The following is a 9135-nucleotide window of genomic DNA, read 5'->3' on the forward strand; positions in this document are numbered from 1 at the left end:
CTCCTGCTTCGGCTGAGGTACAAACACAAACACAGACACACACACACACACACACACACCGTGCCCGTACTCATGGACGGCACAACTCAGTGAAGTTGACTGTCAAACTGCATGTAGCACCTCCTCTCAGCCTCCTTACAGTGTGTTTGTTTGTGTTGTTTTTTTCCCTCACAGTCCCGGTTGCCTGAGAGCTGGCGGACAGCTCTCACCGTGGAAGAGCAGGAGTGGATCGGCCGGGAGCTGTTCAAGACAGACAGCGAGGGGAGGACCAAACTCACCACAGACCTCAAGCTGTGGTGGGACCCCCCTCAGCCCCGGCCGAGTTACACTCAGCCACCCGCCTCACCAGCTGCCTTCTTCGCGTGTCGGCTGTTCCTCTGGACGCCCCTGCGTCTGTGGGGCGTCCGGCCGACATGCTGTAATAGGGCCCTCACCAAGTGTGGGCTCTACAGGACCATCCGGAGGGTCCTGGACATCGACGGCTGGTACTTGATGGCCACCGAGTACCTGGAGTGCCGTCGGTGTAAGAGGAAGGTAGCTGCCTGGTCGCAGGAGGTCGTGGGTCAGCTGGGAGAGGGGCATCGCGCCCTCTTCCCGGCAATCCTCACCTACAAGTAAGTAGCTGTCTGAACACTGTCACAGTATGTCTGTTTGTGGCGCCCTCTTCCCGGCAATCCTCACCTACAAGTAAGTAGCTGTCTGACCACTGTCACAGTGTGTCTGTGTGTTGCGCCCTCTTGCCGGCAATCCTCACCTACAAGTAAGTACCTGTCTGAACACTGTCACAGTGTGTCTGTGTGTGGCTCTTCTGTAACACATGATGTGCTCCTCTCTGTAGGCTCGCCTGCGACCGGCGGGTAATCATCCAGCTGCGTGAGCGTACTCGGGGGAACAGCGCCACGCAGCTGTACAAAAAACTCTGTGAGGCACACACAGAGGCCTGGATGCGGCGGTCCATACACTACCTCAGCGTCATGGAGCCCTTCACGTCGCGAGGTGTCGTGCGCATGTGCACCCCACCACCAAAACCGCCACCCGTGCCCCAGTACGCGTGGCTGTTAATGGTGTACTGCCACGACATCCTCTCCCGCCTGGAGGACGTGAAGGCCCGGGTCACCTCCGTCTTCGGAACGGTCTTGAAGATGGATTCGACCAAGAAGGTAAATGTGGTGCTATGTATGTATAAATATATATGTATATAAATGTGGTGCGGAGTATCACGCTCTGGCTATGTGCGTGCAGCCTTACTGAGATGCTTTATTCTTTCAAACAGGTGACCCGGAAGCTCGCCGGTGCTGCCGCCCAGACCGCAGCGTGGGCAACGAACGTCGGCAACGAGCACGGACAGGTGCTCATGTCCGTGCTCACGGACGCCGAGGGTGCCGGCCTGTTGTCCATGGCTGCGGGGTTAATGCGGCGGTATCGGGACGCTGGGGTGGAGCCGCCTCAGCTCCTCTACGTCGACCGGGACTGTTGTTCGTCCCACGGGGGATCCAAGACAGCTGACATGTTCGGGAAGTGGGACAAGCTGGTGGTCCGGCTGGACATCTGGCACCTGATGCGGCGGTTCGCGTCAGGTGCGTTGTGGCAAAAACAATAATTAAACAAACAGCATCACAGTAAGAGACATCATTGGGTCCATAACTTGATGTAACATGCATTTTTCCATAACAGGTGTCACCACCGAGAGCCACCAGCTGTATAAACCCTTCCTGCAGCAGCTGTCTTCGTGCATCTTCCTGTGGGACCCAGAGGACGCAGCCCGGTTGCTCAAGGCGAAGAAGAGGATGCTTGAGGCGCAGGGGATGACCTTCTCGTCCGACGCCGGAGTGTGGAGGCACGTCAGCCGCAAGAATATGGCTCTCCATTGCCGTCGCCGCACGCGTGGAGCGGCGGAGACGGAGCGGCTGATCGGTGACCTCCTGGAAACCTTCGGCGGTGCCAACGGACGAGACACCATGGGGATTTCCCTGCTGGACCAAGACCGCATCCAGAAGATCTGGACGGAGCAGCGGCGCCACCTCCATTGCATCCAGGACCCGCCGGGCGTGGAGCTGTACACTGAGACCGGCAGGGTGACCAAGGGGGGGATCAGCCTGCCGGTGTACCGTTGTGCACGAGGCTCCACGTCCCTGGAGTCGTTCCACCTGCATCTCAACCGCTTCATTCCAGGTATGTTTCACATGCTTCACTGTCATGTCAATCTTTCACTGTCATCGACTCGCTGTCATTCACATTGTGTGCACTGAATAAACTGCTAAACAGATCTGTGTTCCTCCTCAGGAGAAAGTGCCAATCCCTGGCACTTCCAGGCATTTCTCCTGGAGGGGTTGACGCGGTGGAACGCCGACAGGGCGGCGTCCGTGGCACAGGAGGGACGGCCGCTGCTCCGCTCCTACAATGGCCCCCTGCAGCACTCCCTTGACCAGCTCAGCCAAAGGGTGCTTGGCACGAGTGTGGTCAAGGATTACACCAAGCCCAGGGAGTACACGGGTAAGAACACTCAAGCCACCGCGCTTACACGTGTCCACACTGAATGATATTTGTACCAGACTGACTGATGCGATTTGTGTTGTTGTACTTCAGGGGAACTCATCGGCATCGAGTACCTGTACTCCCAGACGGGCAGAGTGCTGCAGGACGTCAGCTTGGACCCTGACATTCCGGACGCGGGGGGGGACGTTCCCCAACTCGTCGAGGATGACGAGCTCGCCGACGGCCCGCAGGAGGTGGAGGACCTCACCCTGCACGTGCCTGGCGAGTTCCCAGCTCCTCAGACGGACCCGCGGTCAGGGCGACCGGCTGACGCACCCGCGCCCGAGCCATCCAGTCCGACCGGTGCCCCCGAGCCCGCACCCCACTCCCCCGGCCGGTCCTCGCCAGAGCCTCAGCAGGCTGCTGAGGTAAGCACGCCACCTCTTTGTGGTCTGCGACTGCAGTGCATCTCGCATCACCAAAAACTGCGCTCGCTCTGTTCCATCCACCTGACTTATTGTTTTCCATCTCTTCTTGTGTGTCTGCAGGACTACAGAGGACCGGATGACCAGCCGGGGTACCTGGCCGTGGTCCAGTTGGCCACGGCCTTGGTGGGGTTGCGTCACGACCCGGCCTTGTCAGAGGGGAGGGTAGACGAGCTTATCAGGCTCTACGAGGCCCTGTCACCGTACGACAGGGCCCGAGTAGTTTACCCTCCCCGCTACAGGGACAGGCCAGCTCAGGGGCGCTTCATGGCAGCCAAGCCAAGCCGCACCAGTATACCTGGTGTGGAAAGCTTGAGACGGTAAGGCTACGCTTCCATCATACATTTCCCTGGTGTACAAACAAGCTGCTTTATGTAATGTTGCCCATTATCATGCTCATATCTGTCATTGTTTTTGTCCATTGTCCACAGCTGCCTGGTCGGAGAGACCTCTGGACCTGCCAGCAGTCCCAGCGCAAGCCGGCTGGTAGAGGCAGTATGCACCCAGCTCTGCCGCTTGATCCCCTCGGGCAGCCGTGCGCGCGGTGCCCGGAGGTCGCGGTGGGACAGCATACTGCTTCGGTACCAGCACATCCGGGACCTTGTGCTGGGCCACCAGAGGCTGATGGCTCGGGCGCCCATACAGCTCTTTGAGCTGAACGCCAGGACCCTCTCGCTGTGGTATGTTTGATGCTTTTGATGTTATGGTAATGACATGCTTGAATGGCATGCTCTCAAAATTGTACATGTAACTAAAACACTACGTTGAAATCCGTTTTCAGGTTCACCAGGATGCAGCGGGAGAAGGAGAGGACTGTGCTAGCTTCAGGCGTTGCAGCAGAGGGACGACCACCAGCGGCAGCGGCAGCGGGTTCGGCGCCGTGCCCAGCAACAGCGGTGGATCGTTCTCCGGCAGCAGCAACAGGCCAGGCGAGGACAGCAGCGCCAAGGGCGGCGGGACCTCTGGCAGCAGCACCGGCCGTGGCAGCACCGGTGCCTGTTCTGCCAGCGCCAGTGCGCCCACTGGCGCCTTTACCGCCTGCCCCCTCAGCTGTTGTCCTGGCCATACCACCGGCTGCTGCAGCTGCAACAGGACCTTTTCCGGCAACACAGCCTCTCTTTCTGGACCTCTCACTGCCCCAGCAGAGTGTGAGGGTGCTCCCCATCCCAACGCTCCCTCGGACAACGCCAGCCCCACACGTCCTCCCTCTGCCGCTGGCCGCCGCACATCACGCCGGCCCTCGGCTGCCTGCACCACCTCCTGCTCCTCCTCCTCAGCCTCGCTCTGCGTACAAAACTGAATGGCTGAGGAGGAAGAGGGCTGAGCAGAGGGCAGCGGCAGGAACAGTCGTCGCTGCCCGGGCCGGCGTGCCACAAGAACAAAAGTGCAGGAGATGCGGCCAGCCAAAGCGGAGGGAGACCGGACACACCCACTACGGCAATGTACATTTTTGCTCTGCCGCCGCAGCGGGTAAGAGTGTGGAGGACTGGCTGAGGGAGATGAAGGACCAGGGTCGAGCCCCGGACTGATTTCGCATTCTCGCTGGGGCAGGTGTATATAGTTGTTTCAGTGTTTGTTTGTTTGTTTTTTAAAGACATTGACTTTACCCTCCACAAGGACCGGGACCTTGCCGCGGTGTGGAGGCTTCCTACAAACACCGGTCCACACCTGCCACAACTTTTCTACAGCAAAAAAAACATTGTGTATCCCATTCACACCTGTATAACATTGCCATGCCTTTGTACTATTCTGATTCTTTGCACTGACAAGTTATATAGGCCTATACTGTGTGTGTATGCTGCCTATCATATGGCTTAAGAAAAAGAAAAGAAAACATTGTCTGTCCCATTCACACCTGTATAACACATTCACACCTGTATAACACATTGTCATGCATTTGTGCTGTTCTGATTTTATGCGCTGACAAGTTATATAGGCATTTTGGACATGTGGGTATGGTCAATAATGTGGTCACTGTCTTTGGAGTTACGTCCAGTTGCCACTGGCTCTGTTGCCGCCGCGTTGGTACTTCACACTGTATGCTGCTGCATTATTTATCCATGCATGTCTGTAATGAGCCCTTATACTATGCGTCTGTCTGCTGTGATTGATGTGGTTTAAAATAAGAGGAATGAAGCCTTGTGCCACTGTTCTGCATCAATACCACTGTTCTGCATCTCGCCCCAGAACATTTATGCCATGTGTCTGCTCTGATGCTCTATTTTTTTTATTATTATGATCATCATCATCATCATCATCATCATCATCATCATCATCATCATCATCATCATCATCATCAAAATCATCACGTTTTATTGTATTGTAGTTTGAAATAAATAATCTATTTCACACTGTAGTCTACTGCTGCTGTGTTTGGTGTTTTCTGCATCTATACATCATCATCATCATCAACAACAACTACAACAACAACAATAATACACGGCATGTAACTTTTATTTATACATTGAAATAAAATTATTGACATAATATAAATGTAATATAATGTTTAACATAACAAATTTTTATATATATGCAGAAAAAGGTGAAACAATATAAATACAATATATCTATGCAGAAAAGGGTGAAACAATATAAAAAGTGGAAACAATATGAATACAGTATATTATTTAACATAAACAATATAAATACAATATAATGTTTAACACAACAGATTTTAATATCTATGCAGAAAAAGGTGAAACAAATAATGCACGGCATGTTAGTTTTATGTATACACATGAAATAGGCATAATAAGAATATAATAGTGTGTAATATAATGTTTAATATTTGTGCTTCGGTCGGGATTCGATCCTACGCTTTGATGGTGTCTCGTTTGTACCGCGTTTGTGCGACTGGGCATGCGCGAAGGCACTAATGCGCATGCGCGAAAACAGAGAAGAACGATGGCGAAGCTTTTCGCAGGGGCCATGCTAATCTTCTCTGTATCGATCCAATTTTAGTATATGTGCTGCCTTAGCAAGCACAGGTTTGGTGCCCAGCTCAAGGCATATATACACCTTGGGTTCCAGCGAGCTATCACCAAGGTGGTAGGGCCCAGTGAGTCATCTCGCCTCTGCATACCTTTGCTTGACACAATGATTGATGCAAAAGCTCAATGAGTTTAGGAATAGGACATCTTAGAGCTTTAGGGTTCACAAATGGCCAATTCCACCATGATGTATGAGAGCATCTACTGAAAGAATGGGGTGAGCAGACTTATGGATGGTACCAAAATACAAGCTCTGAATGGGCTGTGTCCTCCAGATTTTCGAGAAAAAATCGAGTTGGCAGAAAAACGGAAAGTGCTTAGCCGTTTGCGCCACCGTTGCATGCACTCGATGTAACTGGACACGAACTGCAGCAGGAGGAATTAATCCTCTGGAGACTTTGAGGTAGAGGCCCTCTGAGACACGTCGGAAACAAAAACTTAAAGGACTTCACAGATTTTTTTATTTGATTTATTCTTTGATTTTTTCTCTAAATCGGTCTCCTTTCAGCATAGGCGCTGCCTTAACAAGCAAAAAGGCTCAGCTAATTTGAGGCATATGCACACCTGGGGGCCCAGCAAGTCCTCACCAAGGTGGTAGAGCCCAGCGAGCCATTTCACCACTTTAAAAAAAACCTTGTTTATTAGTGTAGCCTGCCTTCCAGAGGATACATATTCACACACTTTGTAATTCATTCACTGGGCTATCATGCATTCAAACTAATCAAGAGTTGTAAACTTTGATGGGTTGCTGTTGTGTATTTTCATTTAGCTGTTCTCATGATTGCTGCATTTATAGACAACTGTGCCTAGGGTCTTGAAGTTCAATCACACCACATGTATGTTTTTCCACATTTTTTTCCACTTGGCATATGTAACTCTTTAGGTATTTACAGCACCGCTGGTCACTGTATGATAAAAATGTGAAAACATCATAAGTAGAAGTTTATTTTAGCTCAAGTTTGCTCTGTGTGAATGTATTGTTCTGTTTCAGTGGTGTTCTGTGACTCAACCTTGAAGGGAAAAGATATTGCCTTTGTGGTCAAACCCTGTTCCCCAACGGCATCTGCTGAAGAAAGGGAGTGGACACACTTGTCGATGGCCCCAGAGTACAAGCATAAAAAAAAGAGTTGGCAGGAAAACTTAGAGTGCGCTATAGACATTGGAGATATTGCCTTTGTGGTCAAACCCTGTTCCTCAACGGCATCTGCTGAAGAAAGGGAGTGGACACACTCGTCGATGGCCCCAGAGTACAAGCATAAAAAAAAGAGTTGGCAGGAAAACTGAGAGTGCGCAATCAGTTTAGGAATAGGACATCTTAGAGCTTTAGGGTTCATAAATTGCCAATTCCACCATGATGTATGAGAGCATCTACTGAAAGAATGGGGTGGGCAGAATTATGGATGGTACCAAAATACAAGCTCTGAATGGGCTGTGTCCTCCAGGTTTTCGAGAAAAAATCGAGTTGGCAGAAAAACGGAAAGTGCTTAGCCGTTTGCGCCACCGTTGCATGCACTCGATGTAACTGGACACGAACTGCAGCAGGAGGAATTAATCCTCTGGAGACTTTGAGGTAGAGGCCCTCTGACACACGTCGGAAACAAAACCTTAAAGGACTTCACAGATTTTTTTATTTGATTTATTCTTTGATTTTTTCTCCAAATCGGTCTCCTTTCAGCATATGCGCTGCCTTAACAAGCAAAAAGGCTCCGATAATTTGAGGCATATGCAGACCTGGGGGCCCAGCAAGTCCTCACCAAGGTGGTAGAGCCCAGCGAGCCATTTCACCACTTTAAAAAAAACTTGTTTATTAGTGTAGCCTGCCTTCCAGAGGATACATATTCACACACTTTGTAATTCATTCACTGGGCTATCATGCATTCAAACTAATCAAGAGTTGTAAACTTTGATGGGTTGCTGTTGTGTATTTTCATTTAGCTGTTCTCATGATTGCTGCATTTATAGACAACTGTGCCTAGGGTCTTGAAGTTCAATCACACCACATGTATGTTTTTCCACATTTACACGTATTCCTACTTGGCATATGTAACTCTTTAGGTATTTACAGCACCGCTGGTCACTGTATGATAAAAATGTGAAAACATCATAACTAGAAGTTTATTTTAGCTCAAGTTTGCTCTGTGTGAATGTATTGTTCTGTTTCAGTGGTGTTCTGTGACTCACCTTGAAGGGAAAAGATATTGCCTTTGTGGTCAAACCCTGTTCCCCAACGGCATCTGCTGAAGAAAGTGAGTGGATACACTTGTCGATGGCCCCAGAGTACAAGCATAAAAAAAAGAATTGGCAGGAAAACTGAGAGTGCGCTATAGACATTGGAGATGCACCAGTTCTTGACACAAGAGAACAAGAATGAAAACAAAGAGTGGCAGGAGGGGATGAATCAAGTCCAGTGAAGCAGGCTTTGATCACAGCTGCAAAAATATGGAGCGCTTCACGGATTTGCGTGTCATCCTTTCGCAGGGGCCATGCTAATCTTCTCTGTATCGATCCAATTTTAGTATATGTGCTGCCTTAGCAAGCACAGGTTTGGTGCCCAGCTCAAGGCATATATGCACCTTAGGTTCCAGCTAGCTATCACCAAGGTGGTAGGGCCCAGCGAGTCATCTCGCCTCTGCATACCTTTGCTTGACACAATGATTGATGCAAAAGCTCAATGAGTTTAGGAATAGGACATCTTAGAGCTTTAGGGTTCACAAATGGCCAATTCCACCATGATGTATGAGAGCATCTACTGAAAGAATGGGGTGAGCAGACTTATGGATGGTACCAAAATACAAGCTCTGAATGGGCTGTGTCCTCCAGATTTTCGAGAAAAAATCGAGTTGGCAGAAAAACGGAAAGTGCTTAGCCGTTTGCGCCACCGTTGCATGCACTCGATGTAACTGGACACGAACTGCAGCAGGAGGAATTAATCCTCTGGAGACTTTGAGGTAGAGGCCCTCTGAGACACGTCGGAAACAAAAACTTAAAGGACTTCACAGATTTTTTTATTTGATTTATTCTTTGATTTTTTCTCTAAATCGGTCTCCTTTCAGCATAGGCGCTGCCTTAACAAGCAAAAAGGCTCAGCTAATTTGAGGCATATGCACACCTGGGGGCCCAGCAAGTCCTCACCAAGGTGGTAGAGCCCAGCGAGCCATTTCACCACTTTAAAAAAAACTTGTTTA

At 50.3% G+C, this 9135-nt stretch overlaps 1 non-coding gene and 1 pseudogene across 1 annotated transcript; both read right to left on the reverse strand.

Annotated features, from left to right (window-relative positions):
• Nucleotides 1–5847: 5847 nt before the first annotated feature.
• On the reverse strand, nucleotides 5848–5945 carry LOC143719468 (U6 spliceosomal RNA; annotated as a pseudogene).
• Nucleotides 5946–8383: 2438 nt separating this feature from the next.
• On the reverse strand, nucleotides 8384–8490 carry LOC143719444 (U6 spliceosomal RNA). The gene has a single exon (XR_013196521.1). It is a non-coding gene; the product is annotated as a U6 spliceosomal RNA (small nuclear RNA).
• Nucleotides 8491–9135: the final 645 nt, after the last annotated feature.

This window comes from Siphateles boraxobius, unplaced genomic scaffold (genome assembly GCF_051911475.1).
Source record: "Siphateles boraxobius isolate OS27281-9 unplaced genomic scaffold, OSU_SipBor_1 63, whole genome shotgun sequence".
In the NCBI taxonomy this organism is placed as follows: domain Eukaryota; kingdom Metazoa; phylum Chordata; class Actinopteri; order Cypriniformes; family Leuciscidae; genus Siphateles; species Siphateles boraxobius.